Source organism: Callithrix jacchus, chromosome 9 (assembly GCF_049354715.1).
Source record: "Callithrix jacchus isolate 240 chromosome 9, calJac240_pri, whole genome shotgun sequence".
Taxonomy (NCBI): Eukaryota; Metazoa; Chordata; class Mammalia; order Primates; family Cebidae; genus Callithrix; species Callithrix jacchus.
Window position 1 is genome coordinate 49312170 of NC_133510.1, and position 23973 is coordinate 49336142.

The 23973-nt window shown below is 39.6% G+C and overlaps 1 protein-coding gene across 18 annotated transcripts in view; it reads left to right on the forward strand.

Moving 5' to 3' along the window:
• Positions 1-23973, forward strand: part of ABCC9 (ATP binding cassette subfamily C member 9) — a 249344-nt gene that overhangs the window by 81931 nt on the left and 143440 nt on the right. For 10 of the 18 annotated variants that reach the window (XM_078336069.1, XM_078336077.1, XM_078336076.1 and 7 more), the window contains 3 exons: positions 329-443; positions 942-1010; positions 20506-20621. The gene's annotated coding sequence lies outside the window, so the exon portion shown is untranslated. Of the gene's footprint in view, positions 1-328; positions 444-941; positions 1011-20025; positions 20197-20505; positions 20622-23973 lie in introns of those variants that run through there. The other 8 variants (XM_035256100.3, XM_035256096.3, XM_054238286.2 and 5 more) reach the window with 3 other exon arrangements.

Genomic DNA, 23973 nt, shown 5'->3' on the forward strand with positions numbered 1-23973 from the left:
ATGAGGCTTACATGAAACATCTTATAACAGTCTATTTTAAGCTGACAACAACCTAACTTTAATTGCTTACAAAAAACTCTACCCTTTTACTCTAATGACCATTTGTGTTTTGATTTTATATTTTTATATTGTGTATTCATTAGCAAATTTTTTACTTTTAGTTGTTTTTAAATATTTTTGTCTTTTAACTTTTATACTAGAGTTAAATGATTTACATACCACCATTACAGTTTCAGAGTATTCTAAATTCAACTATATACTTCGATTACTGGTGAGTTTTATATGTCCACATATTTTCCTGTTACTGATTAGTCTCTTTCCATTTCAGATTGAAGAATTTTCTTTAGCATTTATTTTAAAGCATGCCTGGTGATGATGAACTCCCATAGCTTTGCTTCGTCTGGAAAATCTTTGTCTCCATTTTCGAAGATTAGCTTTCCTAGGTAAAATATTTTTGGTTGCCAGTTTTGTAAATTTCAACACTTTGAATATATTATTTTACTCTCTGCTGGCCTATAAGGTTTCCAGTGAGAAATCTGTTGATAGTCTTATGGAAGTTTCCTTGTATGAGATAAGCTTTCTTTTTTTCTCTTGCAGTTTTCAAAATTCTTACTATTTTATTTTTTGCAGTATTCTTATAACGTGTCTTGGTGAAGTTCTCTTTAGCTTTAATCTGTGTTGGGAGTCTCAGGTTTATTTCAGGATGTTCATATCTCCTTCCAGATTTTGGAAGTTTTCAGCCATTATATCTTTAAATAAATAAGCGTCTGGTCCTTTTTTCTCTTTTCTCCTTCAAATTGAATAATGCAAATATTGTTTTATTTGATGGTGTCCCATAATTCACATAGACATTTTTCACTATTCATTTTTTTCTATTTCTTCCTCCAACTGGACAATTTCATATTTTTTGATTATGTAAAAATAATTTAATCTTTTAAAAGAATGACTTCCACCAAGATGGCCGAATAGGAACAGCTCTGGAGTGCAGTTCTCAGCGAGAGCAACAGAAGGCAAGTAATCTCTACGTTTCCAACCAAGGTACTAGGTTGATCTCAATGGGACTGGATGGACCGTGGGTGTAGCCCAAGGAAGGCAAACTGAGGCAGGGTGGGGTGCTGCTTCACCTGGGAAGTGCCAGAGACCCCCACTTCTACCCAACAGAGGCTATCAGGGACTTTTTTGGCCACTCCATCTTCCCAGTTCAGATACTGTGCTTCTCCCATGGTTTTTGCAGCCCATAGACCAGGAAATTCTCACTTGGTCAACAGGCACTGTGGGTTTCCAGTGCAAATCTGGGTGGTGAATTCAGCTGGGGTCACGGGTCTCCAGCACAAATCTGAGCAGCCATTTTGACTGGTGGTTGGAATGCTTGCAAGACAGAGCCTGCCATATCCCTGAGAGAAAGGGGGCTGAAGGCAGGCAGCCAGATGATTTGGCTTGGTGGGTTCCACTCCCACAGAGACCAGCAGACTGAATCCCACTAGCTTGGGATTTTCGTAGCCAGCACAGCAGTTTGAACTCGACCCAGTATGGTTGAGCTCAGTGGGGGGAAGGGCATCTGCCATTACCAAGACAGTCCACCATTACTGAGGCAGCCCGCCATTATGGAGGCAGTCTACCATTACAGCAGTAGTCCGCCATTACTGAAGCAGTTCTAACCTCACCTGTGTAAACAAAAGCATAAGGAAGTTTGACACAGCAGCTGGGCAGAGCCCGTGGAAGGTCAGCAATGCCTCCGCAGGCAGAATGTGACTCGACTCCCTCCTCGCTGGGCAGGGCATCTCTGAAAAAAGGCAGCAGCCCATCAGGGAATTATAAATAAAGCCCCACCTTCCTAGGACAGAGCACCTGGGAAAAGGGGTGGTTGTGAGTTCCACTGCAGCAGACTTAAGCGTTCCTGAACAGCAGCTCTGAAGGGAGCAACAGAGCTCCCAGCACAGCACCTGACCTCTGATAAGGGACCGACTACCTCCTCAAGTAGCTCCCTGACCCTAATATGTCTAAAGAGACACCTCATATAGGAGAACTCTGGTTGACATCTGGTGGGTACCCTCCTGGGATGACACTCCCAGAGGAAGAAACAGGCAGCAATTCTTGCAAGCAGGATCTGGAATGGACCTCCAGCAGTCCTGCAGCAGAGGGGTCTGACTGTTAGAAGGAAAACTAAAAAACAAAAAGAAATAACTTCAACATCAACAGAAAGAACGTCCACTCAGAGACCCCATCCAAAAGCCACCAACTTCAAAGACCAAAGGTAGATAAATCCATGAAGATGGGAAGAAACCAGTGCAAAATGGATGAAATCATCAAAAACCAGAATTTCTCTCCTCCTCCAAAGGATCACAACTCCTTGCCAACAAGGTAACAAAACTGGATGGAGAATGAGTTTGATGAACTGACAGAAGCAGGCCTCAGAAGGCATGCAATAACAAACTTTTCTGAGCTAAAGGAACAGGTTCTAACCCAATATAAAGAAACTAAGAACCTTGTAAAGAGGTTAGACGAAATGCTAACTAGAAAAAACAGCTTAGAGAAGAACTTAAATGATGTTTTAGAGCCGAAAAACACAGCATAAGAATTTCATTAAACATACACAAGTTTCAATAGCTGAATCGATCAAGCAGAAGAAAGGATATCAGAGATTGAAGATCAACTCAATGAAATAAAAGAAGAAGGCAAAATTAGAGAAAAAAGAGTGAAAAGAAATAAACAAAGCCTCCAAGAAATATGGGATTATGTGAAAAGACCTAATCAGCATTTGATCGGTGTACCTGAATGTGATGGGGAGAATGAATCCAAGCTGGAAAACACTCTTCAGGATATTATTCAGAAAAACATTCCCAAACTAGCAAGGCAGGCCAACAGTAAAATCCAGGAAATATAAAGAATACCACAAAGTTATTCCTCAAGAAGAGCAACTCCAAGGCACGTAATCATCAGATTCACCAGGTTTGAAATAAAGGAAAAAAATGCAGAGAGAAAGGTCAGGTTACCCACAAAGGGAAGTCCATCAGACTCACAGTAGATCTCTCTCAGCAGAAACCTTACAAGCCAGAAGAGAGTGGGGGCCAACATTCAAAATCATTAAAGAAAAAAACTTGTATCCCAAATTTCATATTCAGCCAAACTAAGTTACATAAGTAAAGGATAAACAAAATCCTTATGAACAAGCAACTGCTGACAGATTTCATCACCACCAGGCCTGCCTTACAAGAGCTCCTGAAGGAAGCACTAAACATAGAAAGGAACAACCAGTACCAGCCACTGCAAAAATATACCAAATGGTAAAGACCATTGACATAATGAAGAAACTGCATCAACTAACAGGCAAAACAACCAGCTAGTATTAAAATGGCAGGATCAAATGCACACATAATAATATTAACCTTAAATGCAAATCGGCTAAATGTCCCAATAAAAAGACACAGACTGGCAAATTGCATAAAAAGTCATGACCCATTGTTGTACTGTATTCAGGAGACCCATTACATGTGCAAAGACATACATAGACTCAAAATAAAGGGATGGAGGAAGATTTACTAAGCAAATGGAGAGCAAAAAATAGCAGGGGTTGCAATCTTAGTCTCTGATTTAACGGACTTTAACCCAACAAAGATCAAATGAGAAAACAAAAGGCATTACATAATGGTAAAAGAATTAATGCAACAAGAAGAGCTAACTATACTAAATATATATGCACCCAATACAGGAGTACTGAGATTCATAAAACAAGTTCTTAACGACCTACAAAGAGACTTAGACTCCCACACAATAATAGTGGGAGACTTTAATACTCCACCATCAATATTAGACAATCAAGGAGACAGAAAATTAACAAGTATATCCAGGACTTGAACTCAGATCTGGACCAACTGGATCTAATAAACATCTACAGAACTCCCCACCCCAGATCCATAGAATATACATTTTTTCTCAGCAATGCATTGCACTTACTCTAAAATTGACCACATAATTGGAAGTAAATCACACCTCAGCAAATGCAAAAGAACAGAAATCATAACAACCCATCCCTCAGACCACAGTGCAATCAAATTAGAACTCAGGTTTAAGAAATTCACTCAAAACCACACAACTACATATAAACAGAACAACCTGCTCCTGAATGACTACTGGATAAATAATGAAATGAAGGTAGAAATAAAGATGTTTTTCAAAACCAATGAGAACAAAGACACAATGTACCAGAATCTCTGGGACACATTTATTTATTTATTTTTTTTAATTTTTTATTGGATTTTAGGTTTTGGGGTACATGAGCAGAGCATGCAAGACAGTTGCGTAGGTACACACATGGCAGTGTGTTTTGCTTTTCTCCTCCGCTTCACCAACATTTGGCATTTCTCCCCAGGCTAACCCTCCCCACCTCCCCCTCCCACTGGCCCTCCCCTTTGCCCCCCAATAGACCCCAGTGTTTAGTACTCCCCTTTCTGTGTCCATGTGTTCTCATTTTTCATCACCCACCTATGAGTGAGAATATGTGGTGTTTCATTTTCTGTTCTTGTGTCAGTTTGCTGAGGATGATGTTCTCCAGATTCATCCATGTCCCCACAAACGACACAAACTCATCATTTCTGATTGCTGCATAATATTCCATGGTGTATATGTGCCACATTTTTCCAATCCAGTCTATTATCAATGGGCATTTGGGTTGATTCCAGGACTTTGCTATTGTAAACAGTGCTGCAATGAACATTCTTGTACATGTGTCCTTACAGTAGAACGATTTACAGTCTTTTGGATATATACCCAGTAATGGGATTGCTGGGTCAAATGGAATTTCTATTTCTAAGGCCTTGAGGAATCGCCACACTGTCTTCCACAATGGTTGAACTAATTTACACTCCCACCAACAGTGTAAAAGTGTTCCTTTTTCTCCACATCCTCTCCAGCATCTGTTGTCTCCAGATTTTTTAATGATCGCCATTCTAACTGGCGTGAGATGGTATCTCAATGTGGTTTTGATTTGCATCTCTCTGATGACCAGTGACGATGAGCATTTTTTCATATGATTGTTGGCCTCATATATGTCTTCTTTCGTAAAGTATCTGTTCATAACCTTTGCCCACTTTTGAATGGGCTTGTTTGTTTTTTTCCTGTAAATCTGTTTGACTTCTTTGTAAATTCTGGATATCAGCCCTTTGTCAGATGGGTAGACTGCGAAAATTTTTTCCCATTCTGTTGGTTGCCGATCCACTCTAGTGACTGTTTCTTTTGCCGTGCAGAAGCTGTGGAGTTTCATTAGGTCCCATTTGTCTATTTTGGCTTTTGTTGCCAATGCTTTTGGTGTTTTGTTCATGAAGTCCTTGCCTACTCCTATGTCCTGGATAGTTTTGCCTAGATTTCCTTCTAGGGTTTTTATGGTGCCAGGTCTTATGTTTAAGTCTTTAATCCATCTGGAGTTAATTTTAGTGTAAGGTGTCAGGAAGGGGTCCAGTTTCTGCTTTCTGCACATGGCTAGCCAGTTTTCCCAACACCATTTGTTAAACATGGAATCCTTTCCCCATTGCTTGTTTTTGTCAGGTTTATCAAAGATTGTATAGTTGTGTGTATGTTGTGTTGCCTCCGGTGCCTCTGTTTTGTTCCATTGGTCTATATCTCTGTTTTGGTACCAGTACCATGCTGTTTTGATTACTGTAGCCTTGTAGTATAGTTTGAAATCCAGTAGTGTGATGCCCCCCGCTGTGTTCTTTTTGCTTAGAATTGACTTGGCTATGCGGGCTCTCTTTTGGTTCCATATGAAGTTCATGGTGGTTTTTCCAGTTCTGGGAAGAAAGTCAATGGTAGCTTGATGGGGATAGCGTTGATTCTGTAAATTACTTTGGGCAGTATAGCCATTTTCATGATATTAATTCTTCCTAACCATGAACATGGAATGTTTCTCCATCTGTTTGTGTCCTCTCTGATTTCGTTGAGCAGTAGTTTGTAGTTCTCCTTGAAGAGGTCTCTTACGTTCCTTGTGAGTTGTATTCCAAGGTATTTTATTCTTTTTGTAGCAATTGCGAATGGCAGTTCGTTCTTGATGTGGCTTTCTTAAGTCTGTTATTGGTGTAGACGAATGCTTGTGATTTTTGCACATTGATTTTATATCCTGAGACTTTGCTGAAGTTGCTTATCAGTTTCAGGAGTTTTTGGGCTGAGGTGATGGGGTCTTCTAGGTATACTATCATGTCGTCTGCAAATAGAGACAATTTGGCTTCCACTTTTCCTATTTGAATACCCTTTATTTCTTTTTCTTGCCTGATTGCTCTGGCTAGAACTTCCAGTACTATATTGAATAGGAGTGGTGAAAGAGGGCATCCTTGTCTAGTGCCAGATTTCAAAGGGAATGCTTCCAGTTTTTGCCCATTCAGTATGATATTGGCTGTTGGTTTGTCATAAATAGCTTTTATTACTTTGAGGTACGTTCCATCAATACCGAGTTTATTGAGGGTTTTTAGCGTAAAGGGCTGTTGAATTTTGTCAAATGCCTTCTCTGCGTCAATTGAGATAATCATGTGGTTTTTGTTTTTGGTTCTGTTTATGTGGTGAATTACGTTGATAGACTTGCATATGCTGAACCAGCCTTGCATCCAGGAATGAATCCTACTTGATCATGATGAATAAGTTTTTTGATTTGCTGTTGCAATCGGCTTGCCAATATTTTATTGAAGATTTTTGCATCTATGTTCATCATGGATATTGGCCTGAAGTTTTCTTTTCTCGTTGGGTCTCTGCCGGGTTTTGGTATCAGAATGATGTTGGTCTCATAAAATGATTTGGGAAGGATTCCCTCTTTTTGGATTGTTTGAAATAGTTTTAGAAGGAATGGTACCAGCTCCTCCTTGTGTGTCTGGTAGAATTCGGCTGTGAAACGTCTGGACCTGGGCTTTTTTTGTGTGGTAGGCTCTTAATTGCTGCCTCAACTTCAGACCTTGTTATTGGTCTATTCATAGTTTCAGCTTCCTCCTGGTTTAGGTTTGGGAGGATGCAGGAGTCTAGGAATTTATCAATTTCTTCCAGGTTTACTAGTTTATGCGCATAGAGTTGTTTGTAATATTCTCTGATGATGGTTTGAATTTCTGTGGAATCTGTGGTGATTTCCCCTTTATCATTTTTTATTGCATCTATTTGGTTGTTCTCTCTTTTATTTTTAATCAATCTGGCTAGTGGTCTGTCTATTTTGTTGATCTTTTCAAAAAACCAGCTCTTGGATTTATTGATTTTTTGAAGGGTTTTTCGTGTCTCAATCTCCTTCAGCTCAGCTCTGATCTTAGTTATTTCTTGTCTTCTGCTGGGTTTTGAGTTTTTTTGATCTTGCTCCTCTAGCTCTTTCAATTTTGACGATAGGGTGTCAATTTTGGATCTCTCCATTCTCCTCATATGGGCACTTATTGCTATATACTTTCCTCTAGAGACTGCTTTAAATGTGTCCCAGAGGTTCTGGCATGTTGTGTCTTCGTTCTCATTGGTTTCGAAGAGCTTCTTTATTTCTGCCTTCATTTCATTTTTTACCCAGTCAACATTCAAGAGCCAGTTGTTCAGTTTCCATGAAGCTGTGCGGTTCTGGGTCGGTTTCTGAATTCTGAGTTCTAACTTGATTGCACTATGGTCTGAGAGGCTGTTTGTTATGATTTCAGTTGTTTTGCATTTGTTGAGCAGTGCTTTACTTCCAATTATGTGGTCAATTTTAGTGTAGGTGTGATGTGGTGTTGAGAAGAATGTGTATTCTGTGGATTTGGGGTGGAGAGTTCTGTAAATGTCTATCAGGTTTGCTTGCTCCAGGTCTGAGTTCAAGCCCTGGATATCCTTGTTGATTTTCTGTCTGGTTGATCTGTCTAGTATTGACAGTGGAGTGTTAAAGTATCTCACTATTATTGTGTGGGAGTCTAAGTCCTTTTGTAAGTCGTTAAGAACTTGCCTTATGTATCTGGGTGCTCCTGCATTGGGTCCATATATGTTTAGGATCGTTAGCTCTTCTTGTTGTATCGATCCTTTTACCATTATGTAATGGCCTTCTTTGTCTCTTTTGATCTTTGTTGCTTTAAAGTCTATTTTATCAGAGATGAGAATTGCAACTCCTGCTTTTTTTTGCTTTCCATTTGCTTGGTAAATCTTCCTCCATCCCTTTATTTTGAGCCTTTGTGTATCCTTGCATGTGAGATGGGTTTCCTGGATACAGCACACTGATGGGTTTTGGATTTTTATCCAATTTGCCAGTCTGTGTCTTTTGATTGGTGCATTTAGTCCATTTACATTTAGGGTTAATATTGTTATGTGTGAATTTGATACTGCCATTTTGATTCTAAGTGGCTGTTTTGCCTGTTAGTTGTTGTAGATTCTTCATTATGTTGATGCTCTTTAGCATTCAGTGTGATTTTGGAATGGCTGGTACTGGTTGTTCCTTTCTATGTGTAGTGCCTCTTTTAGGAGCTCTTGTAAAGCAGGCCTGGTGGTGACAAACTCTCTGAGTACTTGCCTGTTCGCAAAGGATTTTATTTTTCCTTCACTTCTGAAGCTCAGTTTGGCTGGATATGAAATTCTGGGTTGAAAGTTCTTTTCTTTAAGAATGTTGAATATTGGCCCCCACTCTCTTCTGGCTTGTAGTGTTTCTGCCAAGAGATCTGCTGTGAGTCTGATGGGCTTCCGTTTGTGGGTGACCCGACCTTTCTCTCTGGCTGCCCTTAGTATTCTCTCCTTTATTTCAACCCTGTTGAATCTAATGATTATGTGCCTTGGGGTTGCTCTTCTTGCGGAATATCTTTGTGGTGTTCTCTGTATTTCCTGCAATTGAGTGTTGGCCTGACTTGCTAGTTGGGGGAAGTTTTCCTGGATGATGTCCTGAAGAGTATTTTCCAGCTTGGATTCATTCTCTTCGTCCCCTTCTGGTACACCTATCAAACGTAGGTTAGGTCTTTTCACATAGTCCCACATTTCTTGGAGACTTTGTTCATTCCTTTTTGCGCTTTTTTCTCTAATCTTGGTTTCTCGTTTTATTTCATTGAGTTGGTCTTCGACTTCAGATATTCTTTCTTCTGCTTGGTCGATTCGGCTATTGAAACTTGTGCATGCTTCGCGAAGTTCTCGTATTGTGTTTTTCACCTCCTTTAATTCATTCATATTCCTCTCTAAGTTATCCATTCTTGTTATCATTTCCTCGAATCTTTTTTCAAATCTTTTGTCAAGGTTCTTAGTTTCTTTGCATTGATTTAATACATGATCTTTTAGCTCACAAAAGTTTCTCATTATCCATCTTCTGAAGTCTAATTCCGTCATTTCGTCACAGTCATTCTCCGTCCCGCTTTGTTCCCTTGTTGGGGAGGAGTTTTGGTCCTTTCTAGGAGGCGAGGTGTTCTGGTTTCTGGTGTTTTCCTCCTTTTTGCGCTGGTTTCTTCCCATCTTTGTGGATTTGTCCGCTGGTCATCTGCGTAGTTGCTGACTTTTCGATTGGGTCTCTGAGTGGACACCCAGAATGTTGATGATGAAGTATTTCTGTTACTTGGTTTTCCTTCTACCAGTCTAGCCCCTTCGCTGTACGACTGCTGAGGTTCGCTCCAGTCCCTGCTTGTCTGGGGTGCACCTCTAGCTGCTGTGGCACAGCGAGGGATGCTACCAGTTTCTTTTTCTGCTATCTTTGTCCCAGGATGATGCCTGCCTAATGTCAGTCTTTTGGATATAGAGGCGTCAGGGAGCTGCTTGAGGAGACAGTTTGTACTTTATAGGGGCTTGATTGCTGAGCTGTGAGCTCTGTTGTTCATTCAGGGCTGTTAGGCTGCTATGTTTGATTCTGCTGCAACAGAGCTCATTAAAAAAACCGTTTTTTTTTTTCAAATGCTCTGTGTTGAGGGGTTTGGGCTTTATTTTTGGATGTCCGTTGAGGTCCTGCCCAGCTCGGACACAGACTAGCCACTGTTTGGCTGCCGAGGCTCCGCCCTGCTGTTGTGAGGCTCGCCCTGGCTCCGCTGTTCTGCTGTGTTCTCCACCACGCCCTGAGGCGGAGTCTCTCTGTTGTAGCGGGTTGCCTCGGCAACGGCAGGCTGCGTCAGCAATGGGCGTGTAACTCAGTTGGGGCGGGTTGCCTCGGTAATGGTGGATGCCCCTCCCCCACAGAGCGTCTCGGGCCGTCTGCACGGGGCTTGTTTGAAATCGCGGTTTTGTTCGTCCCACTAGGCCACCCCTAACGCTCTGTCCCTGCAATCCCCTGGGCTGGCCCACTGTCCAAGTCTAGCTCAGTCTCAAGTCCAGCCCTCTCACGTCTCCGGTTGCCAGTTCATCAGGGCACTCGGACAAGCGCGCCCTGTGGGGAGCGCTGGGCAGGGCCGGCCGCCGCCACCCTGGCTGCCGGCTTCGCCAGGCAGAGGTTCTGCCTGGCGTCCCGCGTCTCCTCTTCACTTGGGAATTTCCCCATTCCGTGGGCAACAAAGATCAGTCTGGAAATGCAACTCAGACTCACCTCTCCGTGGACACAACGAGAGCTCTAATCCTGGGTTGTTCTCACAGCGCCATCTTGAGTCTCCCCTCTCTGGGACACATTTAAAGCAGTGTCAAGAGGGAAATTTATAGCAATAAATGCCCACCAGAGAAGCAAGGAAAGGTCTAAAATCAATACCCTATTGTCAAAATTGAAAGAGCTAGAGGAGCAAGATAAAAAAAAACTCAAAAGCTAGTAGAAGACAAGAAATACCTAAGATCAGGGCAGAACTGAAGGAGACAGAGACACAAAAAAACCCTTAAAAAATCAATAAATCCAGGAATTGGGTTTTTGAAAAGATCAACAAAATAGATAGACTGCTAGCCAGACTAATAAAAAAGAAAGGAGAGAACTATCAAATAGATGCAGTAAAAAATGATAAAGAGGATATCACCACTGATTCCATAGAAATACAAACTACCATCAGAGAGCTACAAACAACTCTATGCACATAAACCAGTAAATCTAGAAGAAGTGGATAAATTCCTGGACACTTACACCCTCACAAGACTGAACCAGGAAGAAGTAGAAGCCCTGAATACACCAATAACAAGATCTGAAGTTGAGGCAGCAATTAATAGCCTACCAACCAAAAAATTCTAGGTACAGACAGGTTCACAGCCGAATTCTACCAGATGTACAAAGAGGAGGTAGTATCATTCCTTCTGAAACTTTTCCAAACAATATAAAAAGAGGATATTCTCCCTAACTCATTTTATGAGATGAACATCATCCCGATAACAAAACCTGGCAAAGACACAACTAAGAAAGAAAATTTCAGGCCAATATCCATGATGAACATTGATGCAAAAATTTTCAATAAAATACTGGCAAACCAAATGCAACAGCACATAAAAAAGCTTATCCCTCACAATCAAGTAGGCTTCATCCTGGGGTTTCAAGTCTGGTTCAACATGAAAATCTATAAATGTAATCTACCACATAAACAGAACCAAAGACAAAAACCACATGGTTATCTCAATAGATGCAGAGAAGGCCTTTGACAAAATTCAACAGCACTTTATGCTAAAATCTCGCAATAAACTAGGTATCAACAGAATGTATCTCAAAATAATACAAGCTATTTATGGCTAACCCACAGTTAATATCATACTGAATGGGCAAAACTGGAAGCACTCCCTTTGAAAACTGGCACTAGACAAGGGTGCCCTCTCTCACCATTCCTATTCAACATGGCATTAGAAGTTTTAGCCAGAGCAATCAGGCAAGAAAAAGAAATAAAGGGTATTCAATTAGGAAAATAAGAAGTCAAATTGTCTCTATTTGCAGATGACATGGTTTAGAAGACCCCATCATCTCAGCCCAAAATCTCCTTAAGATGATAAGGAACTTCAGCAAAATCTCAGGAGACAAAATCAATGTATAAAAATTACAAGCATTTCTATACACCAATAATAGGCAAACAGAGAGCCAAATCATGAGTGAACTCACATCCACAACAGCTACAAACACAATAAAATATTAGGACTACAACTAACAAGGGAAGTGAAGGACCTTTTCAAGGAGAACTGCAAAGCACTGCTCAAGGAAATAAGAGAGGACATGAACAGACAGAAAAACATTCCATGCTCATGGTTAGGAAGAATCAACATTGTCATAATGGCCATACTGTCTAAAATAATTTATGGATTCACTACTATCTCCATCAAGCTACCATTGACCTTCTTTACAGAATTGGAAAAAACAACCTTAAACTTCATATGGAACCAAAAATGAGCCCACATAGCCAAGACAATCCTAAGCAAAAAGAACAAAGCCGGAGGCATCACCCTACCTGACTTCAAACTATACTACAAGTCTATAATAATCAAAACAGCATGGTACTGGTACCAAAACAGAGATATAGACCAATGGAACAGAACAGAGGCCTTGGAGGCAATGCCACACATCTACAACCATCTGATCTTTGACAAACCTGACAAAAACAAACAATGGGGAAAGGATTCCCTGTTTAATAAATGGTGTTCTGAAAACTGGCTAGCCATGTGCAAAGAGCCGAAACTGGACCCCTTCCTTACACATTATACAAAAATTAACTCTAGATGGATTAAAGATTTAAACATAAGATCCAACACCATGAAAGCCCTAGAAGAAAACCTAGGCAATACCATTCAGGACATAGACATAGGCAAGGACTTCATGACTAAAACACAAAAAGCAATGGCAACAAAAGCCAAAATAGACAAATGGGATCTAATGAAACTTAAGAGCTTCTGCACAGTGAAAGAAAATCATTAGAGTGAACCAGCAACCAACAGAATTGGAAAAAATTTTTCCAAACTACCCATCTGACAAAGGGCTAATATCCAGAATCTACAAAGAACTGAAACAAATTTACAAAAACAAAAACAACCCCATCAAAAAGTGGGTGAAGGATATGAACAAGCACTTTTCAAAAGAAGACATTTATATGGCCAACAAACATATGGAAAAATGCTCATCATCACTGGTCATTAGAGAAATACAAATCAAAACCACATTGAGATACCATCTCATGCCAGTTAGAATGGTGATCATTAAAAAATCTGGAGACAACAGATGCTGGAGAGGATGTGGAGAAATAGGAATGCTTTTACACTGTTGATGGGAATGTAAATTAGTGCGACTATTGTGGAAGACAGTGTGGCGATTCCTCATGGATCTAGAAATAGAAATACCATTTGGCCCAGCAATCCCATTACTGGGTATTTACCCAAAGGATTATAAATTGTTCTATTATAAAGACACATACACACATATGTTCATTGCGGCACTGTTTACAATTGCAAAGCCATGGAACCAACTCAAATGCCCATCAAGGATAGACTGGATGGAGAAAATGTGGCACATATACACCATGGAATACTGTACAGCCATAAAAATGATGAGTTCATGTCCTTTGCAGGGACATGGATGAAGCTGGAAACCATCATTCTCAGCAAGCTGACACAAGAATGGAAAACCAAACACTGCATGTTCTCACTCACAAGTGGGTGCTGAACAATGAGAACACATTGACAAAGGGAGAGAACATCAAATGCTTGGGTCTGTTGGGGAGTTGGGGGCCAGGGGAGGGATAGCAGGGGGTGGGGATATTTGGGAGGGATAACTTTAGGAGAAATACCTAATGTAGGTGATGGGGGAATGGAGGCAGCAAACCACCATGGCATATGTATACCTATGTAACAATCCTGCAAGATCTACACATGTACCCCAGAACTTAAAGTATAATAAAAAAACCTTTTAAAAGGAAACTGTATTCATCAATTGCTTATATAATGAAATAGACTATGAAAAATAGATCCAGTAGATAATGTACAATGGTTTCCAATGTGAATAAAGATGAAGTTAATAAACAAAAGAAAGTTTTAGGACATGCCAGGGAGCTTTTGTTCAAAGACTGAGATTCTGCAACGTTTATTTATTTTTTAATTATTATTTCCATAGGTTATTGGGGAACATGTGGTGTTTGGTTACAATAGTAAGTTAGTTAGTGGTGATTTGTGAGATTTTGATGCACCCATCACTGGAGCTTGATACTCTGTGCCCAGTTTGTAATCTTTCGTCCCTTAACAACTCTTTCCGCCTAAGTCCCCAAAGTCAGTTGTGTCATTCTTACTTTTGCATTTTTATAGCTTAGCTCCCTATGAGTGAGAACATAAGATGTTTGGTTTTTCATTCCGGAGTTACTTCACTTAGACTGACTGGGTAATTTCAAATGACCTGTCTTACAGTTCACAGATTTTTGGTCTATTTGATTAAGTATGCTGTTGATGCTCTCTATTGTATTTTTCATTTTATTAATTGTATTCTTTAGCCCCAGAAATTCTTTTTTTATGATTTCTATCTCTCTGTTGAGCTGCTAGCTTGCATGTTTTCCTTGTTACTGAGTTATGTACATTCTCTTTGAACTCACTGAGCTTCCATAAGACAATTATTTTAAATTCTTTGCACAACAATTTATAAATCTCTATTTCTTTTAGGACAGTCCCTTGAAAATTGTGTTCCTCTGGTGGTATGTTTCCTTTGACTTTGCATGTATCTTATAGTTTTGCATTGATAATCTGAGCAATTGATGGAGTAGTTATTCCTTCCAAACTTTATATACTAGCTTCGCTGTGCAAAGTCATTCACCTGCATGTGATTGTCAGGGCATTGACTGAATGAGATGTGGAAATTATGGCTTTGGGAAAGGCCCAGTGGTGAAATCTCCACGTCAGCTGAGGTTAACATTGGCAAAGATTGAAGGATTCTTTAATGGCCAAGGCAATGCATATCTGCAGTGGTGATAAAAACAGTTGGGATCTTTGGTGATTTCTAGGAACCTCTTGATCTCTTCTTGTCTCACAGGGGATGTCATTGTTGAGAGGATTCCTCTTGGGGCCAAGCCCAGCACATAGGCACCCTCACTGTGGCAGTGGCAATGGTGTCTGATGCACAAGTGGGCATCTGTGCAGGAGCCACAGAGATAGAGTCTGGAGCACAGGCACTTGTGGACAGACAGCAGCTCCAGTGTCCAGGGCTCTGGCTAGCTCACATGACAGGAGTTCCAATGTTTGAGATTGTAGAAGCCTGGCAAGTGACCATCTAGCCAGGGTCCAGAGTATGAACAGATGCAGACAGACAGTGGCTCTGTCTCCAGGGCACTGGCTCTACTTTGACAGCAGTGGCTCTAGTGCCTGAGACACAAGTATTTGTGCAACAGCCATAGAGCTAGGTATGGAGTGTGGACATATGCAGAGTGTTCACAGAACTGGTGTCCAAGGTGCATGTGTGTACAGAGAAGCTGTGGCTCTGCGTTCCAGAGCATGCATGAGGTTAGGGTTAGGGGTGGCAGTCCTGTCTCCGGTCAACACAAAAGCACATCCTTTTAGAGAATGGGCAGCAATGTTTCCCTCTCCTCGAGATCTATGGTGGGATGGCTGTTGGTTACTTCAATGGCAAAAGCTGCTGATGTCCTCTGTAGAGAAGGCCAATGGGGTCAGTGCCAACAAACATTACAGTGTTTTCTGCTGTGGGGGTTGTTGAGGTACTCAGTGGCTAAGACTACCAAGGTCCTATACAGAGTAGCTGCTGTGGATCATGATGGGACCTTCATATGGCTGATACAGATACACCATCCCTGTTTGTTTATAGTCATCTGCAGACATTGCTAAGCCAGTCTTTCAAGTGACCTTTTTTTTCCCCACTGTGTTTTTGCTAACTGGATTTTGGAGCCCTCCTAGGTCCATTTTTGTTTGCAGATAGCTAATTGTTGTGTTTTGTGGGAGTCTAGTGGCTCTTATTTTGTCATCTTCCTGATGTTACTTTAATCTGCCTATTTTAAAGTCAACTAATTAGTAACCCTAATTACATCTGCAGAATCCCTTTTGTCATGTAACATAATGTAATAATAGGAGTAACACCAGGAGCAAATATCATGGGAGCCACCGTAGAGTTATGCCTACCATGAAAAAATATATAAATGACCAGTAGTACCATGAAAATATGTGTTCAAAATCATTTGTTGTAAGGTAGATGCAAATTAAAACCATAATCAAGAATAAGTTCACATGCAATATGAGGACTAAAATTTAGAAAAACAATAATGACAATACTAAATATTGGCAAGATTGTTGAGCAACTGGAACAGTCACAATTTTCTGGAGGGAATATAAAATGTTTCAATCACTTTGAAGAATATTTTGGTAATTTCTGTAAAGTTAAATGTATAGTTACCATAAGACTCAGCAAATCCACTGCTTAACATTTACCCAAGAGGAAAAAAAAACCTATGTTTACAAAATTGTTCACAGAAACTTTGTTCATCACTGCCAAAAATGGGAAATAACCTAAACATACACAGATAGGTGAATGAATAAAAAAACTGTGCATATTCATACAGTTAAATTATTCTCAGCAATAAAAGGAATAAAATTGATATATATAACAACATGGATGAATCTCAAAAATATTATGCTTACCTGAAGAAGCCAGATACAAGAGAGTACATACTGTATGACTCCTTTTATATGACATTTGTGAACTAATCTCTAGTGATAGACCTCAGATCGTTTGTTACCCTAAGTAAGAGATGGTTAGACTGACTAGTTAAAGGCATAGGAAAACATCCTGGAGAGATAGAAATACTTCATATCCGGAATCAGGGCTATTTCAAAAGAGTTTGGATTTTACATGTATCATGTATACTTTTTATTTTATGAAAATTATACTTACCAATGTTGATTTAAAAATATATTGTATATATTTCTGACAGAAACAATGATTTATCTTTTTGTATTATTTAATACTTCTGGAATTTGGTTAATGAAACTTAGAGATAAAATGCAAATGAGCTGTAAGTATTTGAAAAAGGGAAGGAAGGGTACCACTATTTGCAGATGAAATAATGTTTTCTGTAAAGTCAAAGTAACAGGGTGAAATAGTTCTGCAATTATTGAGAAGTCCTACTAAAGTGTCTGGATATAAGATAAAAATACACTTTTTGGACAAAATAAATAGTACATCCTTAATAGCAGTACAAATATTAAAACATAAATATGAAATTTGCATGATCAATCTTTATAAAATATGCACAGACCTGTATAAATTTAATATTGAGGTAAAAGGAAGACAAATAAATGGGAAACTACATTTCTGGGTGAAGAGACAAAGCACTAAAAATATCTTCTTTATAAATTACTTTCTAGATTTAATGAAATTCCAATAAAATCCCCAAGAGAGGTGCTTTGAAAATTTTGAAAAGAGTGAAAAGGGGACTGGCACTATGAGGGTTAAAATATAATTTAATCTTTAATAATCAAATCAGTCTAATCATAGCAATATAATAAAACATTGAAACACATCGAATAAACAGAATAGTTAGCCCAGAAACAAATCTTATTATGAACTAATTGTGTGTATATGACAAAGGCGGTATGCAGAAGAAAAAGGTTATTCAGTAAATGGTATTCATATAACAAATAAGATATTAATGTAGATTTTCATCCCATGAAAATTGTAATCCCAAAATAAATTCCAAAGTGAAATTTTTACAAAAGCCTTTAAACAAATATAAATAAAGGTAAATATGTATTAATAAAAGCATTGTAATACATTGCAATGGCAACAAGCAGCAAATTTGCTAACATAAAATTTCCTTTAAAAGAAAGTTCAATGAATTGCAATAAATCCTAGAGATCTGACTCATCGCTAGCTTCTGTGTCTAGCACATAGTGTGTGCTCTAATAAATCTTTTTTAAATACATGAAAACCTTTTTCTTATTTTTTTAAAGGCAGCACTTTTTTTTAAAATATGACAAATTGGGAAAAATGTGTCATATATGAAGCAGGGTTAGTATCCTCTTACAAAACATTTGATTTTAGTATCCTCATTAAATATTTATACAAATGATAGACTTCATTAAGACCCATGAAATACACAAGTATGTGAACAAACTGCCACAAAACAGGGGATACAAAGATTAATCAACATTGTGGAAATGTTGAATGTTCATAACAGAATTTAATATTATATGTCAAGTTAAAATATTTTTTAAAATAAAAAAATAGCAATATCCAATACTTGTTTGAGTATAAGTGTAATAGGTCATCTCATATAATTTGGGGGACTTACCACAAACTTTTTAGAAGGGTGATTTTGCATTCTATGTTGACCGCTTAAAGATATTTACCACTTTTGATCCTGTAATTATTTTTCAGATAATTTATCTTAAAAAATTCCATTAGTAAGAAAAAAATTTCTGAAAAAAAAAAGTCATCATATGATCACAGATACTAGTACAATTTGGCAACTATATCTCGAACAATGGGAAAATGAATTTTAAGATATTGTATAGACTTTCAATGGAATATTATGTAGCTATTTAAATTATTTCAATTATTTACCTTTATTGTCACATTAAACAGGAAGCTGATACACAGGGGTTTATACGACTTGTTCAGTCACTGAACTAACTAGCAGGATTTGATATCGAGCAGGCTGTTTCCTAGTCCATCCTCTTAATCAATGCACGCTACGGCCTGTGTTTGTTAAACTATAACAAAAATATTTTCAGTAGTTTTATGGGTGCGTGTGCACATGTGTATCTATTGGGGGGTGTCACATCTTCCAAAGTTTCTACAATAAGCATGATTTTTAAATATCATTGTATATAACCTTAATAATTGTAATATTCTTTAAAAATCCTCAAGTAAACTTCATTTTCTGTAGTTACACTCAGAGTTTTCATCTTGGGATTATCTGCACCCGCTATTTCCAGTTCTCTCTCCACAGATGCCTTGGGGAGTCTGGCCCCGCGTCCAACTTGCTCACACCGTCTCTCTGGGCTCCATCCATAGTATTAGGATCCTCACTGTTGAAGTGGGAGCTCTTACCTCCCTGCGTCGCTGCAGACAGCGCCAGGGTACAGTTGTCAAGCGTTCAAAGGCCACAAGAACGGAGTCTTCGGACCCTCCCGGGTTTCCGCCTAAGTGGCCTCGCAGATCTTTAGCAGCCGCGGGTTCAAGTCCCAGCCGCAGGCGCAGGCCAGGCACTCACCCGGAAATGCAGCGACCTTCTCAAGAGTGGGGCACCCGCGGAAAAATCCCCTGGGACTGGTAGGGCTGGAGTCGGCCTGGGCCCACTACATCGCAGAGGCCAGGAGGCCACCGGTGTTTAGGGGTCAGGTCTGGGGACCAGCGCCAGCAGCCCGCAGTCCTCTCGCAGTGCCCCTTGAGGATGGCGCGGAGCCTCGGGGGCAGCAGTCCGTCCGACTGACCATGTTTTACTGGAATAGGACAGTTGCTGAAAACAATGCTTATCTCAAGCTGACTCAAAACTGGTTCTTGAGAAAATCCAGTGTTAATTAAAGAGGGTTGTCAGGGACAAAATTCACCGCTTGCGTTTTGCGGGGGAGTAGTTGTGGGGTGATCGTTTTATAAACACGTTATCTCGAGAGTTTATTATTTCTCTGGTTGGGAACAGAAGAGGGAGAACTGTTTGTGCAGTCCATGGGAACCAGCGTCTCACTTTCGGGGACCGTGGGCAAGGGTAGCCCTTCGATTCTGCGGCGGCTGGTCCACCAGAGTAGCCAAGTTTTCCAGGTCGCCGGGGAAAGGTGGAAAACTCGACTTGAGCCTGCCTTGCTCCTGTGAGACATTCGTGCACGAATAGCCCAGCAGTGGGTGCCTCTATCTAGAGTGAGCCCTTCATTTCCCGGATCCGTTCAGGGGGAAGCAGCGAACCCGCAAATCCACTTCTTTCTGTGGCTGATAAAAGGGTGCTTACAGAGCGTAGAAAAACATAACAAAACAAAACAAAGAAACAAGAATACCTTGAGTGTTTTGACGTTTGAAAACCCGACTCCGGAGAATCATGGAATCATATTTCAAGTCCCAGTGTCTAATGAAGTTTAGGGGACGCCTTATCACTCGGGTTTGTGAAATCGCGGCGTCGCGCGCCCCAAGTTACAGCTCGGCAGAACAGGGATGGGGAGGGTCTCCGGCCCCAGGCGCTGCGCGCGGGGCTTTGCCCAGTTTCCTGCCTCACAGTCGCGGAGTCCGCCCCGGCCCAGAGCAGTCTGTGGAATTTAGAAACTCGATAGGAGGCAGCAGCTGGTCTCCCACCACCCTAAAAATAATCCGCTCCGGCGCACTGCGTGCTTCGCCTAGGGGAGGAAAACTGTCATCGGAGTAAGTGAGTCCGTGTCTTTTACATGAATGCTGTTTAAACATTTTAAGGAATAACTGTAAGCTGTCGATTTTGAGCTAACATTTCTGCTACCCAAAAGCACTCTCGCACTCTCTGGGCACTTAGCTTTCGCGATCGCTGTTTCTAGAATTAAGGGACGAGGCCCGGCTGGAGAAGTGAGGGGGTGGGGATTCAGGTTTCCAGTTTTACTTTAAAACTGCGGGCTCCTCCTCAAATCAACTGGAAACAGTGAAAGGAGTTGTTATTAAGAGTTATTATTATCGCCTTTCTTGTAGACAGTTCTTGTATTGTTCAAGAAGTAGTTTTCTGTATCTGCTTAATGTTTGTTACTCTTTGCTGTTTTTAGGAGTCCTGCGTCCGGGTTTGAAATTTACATCTTAAGACAGTGTAGGAAGTCGGTGTTTTGAAGGTAGCTCAAGTGCACCGGCAGGGGTTTGAAGCAGCGTGAAGCTATTGCCCAAGGTATTTATTTTTTGTTTTATTTGTTCAGTTTGGGATTAAAAAACAAATCCCATTGCAGTGTCTGTCTGAGGAATATCTACTGTGTAATTTCAACACTTCTTTTGGTGCGGGTTGGTGTTTCACAGCCACTGAAGAGTAAATGGGTGGATTCAGATCAGGCACTAAGTCAGAAGTCAGTGGTCATTTTTGCCAGTGATTTCCCCACTTGGATCGGTCATAAGTATAGCCATGGAAGCTAGCTAATTAGCTATACATCTTATAGTTCTTATTTCATGAACTATGGACCGAATCACTTCAAAGAGGTGATTACAACATTTGTTTTTGCAATTGATGTCCATCCTGAAAATGCCCTAGATAATGATAAAGCCCTAAGTTCTTTAAAATGTCATGTTTCTCTGTCATAACATAATGTGGTTAGTCTTTAAACGACTAAAGAATTAATTGTTTTATATATAAGAATGAAAACTTTTATTTAAGTTTAGCATGCTTTCTCCAGGTATTTCCAGCATTTTAATCTCTCTGCAATTGCTGTTTGATGAGAACTAATGCTTTCTAAGTGAGCAGGAAGGAAGGCAAGTTTTCACTTGCTTTACTTATAGTCTACTTCCAAGGACAGGGCTGGCTAAAATAAATGATGTACCTTATATGCCTCAACATTTTAATGTGTTTTTAGAATTAAATCAGATAACTACTGTTCCTCTCTTGCAGAGGAACCAACAGACTGGATAGGTCAAGTATTATATTCACCAACCAAATCCAAAATGTATATGCCCTACATGTGTGGAATAAGAACACTGAGGGTGTGATTCTTGCCGTGAAATCATAAGGTAGATAATTAGGAGTATTTCCATCATATCTTATATGCTCCGTAGACATACATTAGAAGCAAAATTTCACTTTGATCTTTATTTTATTTATTTATTTATTTATTTTGAGACAGAGTTTCGCTGGTTACCCAGGCTGGAGTGCAATGGCGTGATCTCGGCTCACCGCAACCTCCGCCTCCTGGGTTCAGGCAATTCTCCTGCCTCAGCCTCCTGAGTAGCTGGGATTACAGGCACGTGCCACCATGCCCCGCTAATTTTTTGTATTTTTAGTAGAGACGGGGTTTCACCATGTTGACCAGGATGATCTCGATCTCTTGACCTCGTGATCCACCCGCCTCGGCCTCCCAAAGTGCTGGGATTACAGGCTTGAGCCACCGCGCCCGGCCGATCTTTGTTTTTAAAATTTATTCAGTCAAGTTCTCCAATTCTATCAACTTTCATAAACACCTGAACATGTTTTGATGGCTTATACTTGTGGAAAGGAAAATACCGTATCTCCCCATTGACCCTACCTTTTCTCTCCGTCCTTGATGCTTGGGCCTTTGTTAGTGCTTAGCTGAATCTAAACAGCTCCAAAAGGGGTGGAGCTGAAGGATGTCAGGTGACATAGTTTAGCCAGCAAGAACAGCGATTTATACCCTTCCCAAAACATTTCCAATTGAACCTGGTGTCTGGGAGGGAAACATTAAATGACAATTGAAAATTTCAGAGTTAGAAACGTGGATTCAATAAAATGCCGTTGATAAACACAATAATTATCAATATATCGGCAATAAGTTTACTGCCTCCCTCTTTTTGTCCATGTTGGGTTGTAATGGAGGCCGATTGTTAGAATGTACCACATGGACTCAGGATGTTGGATAAAGACTGCCTGTTGAAGGGAAAGGATAAAGGAGGAGTCAAAAGCAAAGGTGAAAGGAGACATGTAGTGAGCTAATGGACAGGTTCTGAACTGGTCAGAAATGTGAAGTTAGAGTTTATGGCAGACAGGAAAAATCATTCTAAAGCATTTGTTTAACAACTTGAAGTTTACAGCTTTGCATGATTTTATCTTTGGTTATTTTCCTATCTTAGATCATATACCTTTACAATATACCGAGATCTACTGAGACTAAGATAAAAATGATTTATATAGTCTAAGACCACAGGCAGTTTCTGATGTGCCCAATTGGATCCCTAGTAACTAGCACGTTGTAAGCATCAGTGTTTTTAAAGTTAATTAGTTAATGGCATAGATTCCCAGGTATCTAGTATATAGTTGAAAATGTTCTTAAATTTTTCAGGTGATTGTATTTATCTGAGATCTTCAATCCACAGTTACACACAACATTTATCTAAAGGTGATTTAATTGGTAGATTTCAGGATTGATTAAACACCAGGCAAGGAATGCTTATAGCTAACGAAGAATGTAATTTGCAAAGCAGCAGGTTATACTTTAGCATCTACCTCAATATTAATAGTTTATAAACATGGCCAACTGGAATATTATAATTTTGAATAAGATTATAAAAGTTGCTAAAATAAATTATTTTCTAGTTTGCGCAAGGAAAGTTTATATATATGTTTTTCAATTCAGAATGGGCTTTCCGTTTCCTTTTATCATTTCTACTAAATAAAGGAAGTAGTCTAAAAAATTTCATGACTAGCTATTAGTTTTTAGTTTTGTTTTTGTCTGTCTTTGCCAGAAATACATCTAACATACACCCATAAATTAATAACTTCCATTTTGCTGTTGTTTAAAAACTTCAAGTCCTTTTTATTCTTTTATCCAGATTAAAACCTTAATAGCTTGTAAGAATTTACCAAGTGTATAACTTCACCTTGAGGTTTTAAAAATATAAATTTTTTTTAAAATATGAGGGAAAGACTCAACTAGGAGCATATCAATGATTTATTATAAAAAGAGCTTATCAGGAACAATATTTGAGAGGCATTCTGTATAAGCATTTAAGACTGTAAATACACAGACTCTTTAGCTGAGCTAGTCATATAATTCTTTATATAACTTTGCTTGAAATTTAATTTCTCCAATGATTTACCCACCATTGACAATCTTTTCTGTATAGCACTCTTTTTCTCCTAGAAAAAGTATTGTTTGTGACCATTGCTAAATCAATTATCAATGAAAGGAAAGAAAAGGTACTATGCTAATTAATAAAATTTTTGCCAGGCTATAGTAATGCAGCTCAGAAGCCACTGTGACATAAATATGGAAAAGAAATGAAGTCTAGTGAGGTTAAAATCTTAAACTGCTACTTGTTTTAAAAAATAGATAAGATAACTTTCTTTAAAAAGCAGGTTGGTGCTTGCGTGATACAGCGGAAAGAAACAGTTTATAAGTCAGACATTTGGGTGTGGACCTGGCTGCTCTACTAATTGGCAAGTTACTGAACTTATCTAAACCTCCGTATCCTCCACTATAAAAGATGAGTAACAGCGCTAGCATTACAAGGTTGTTCTGAGGATTTAAGATATGCAAAGTGCCCAGAATTTAGTAGGTACTAAGTAAGTAGTAGGCATTAGA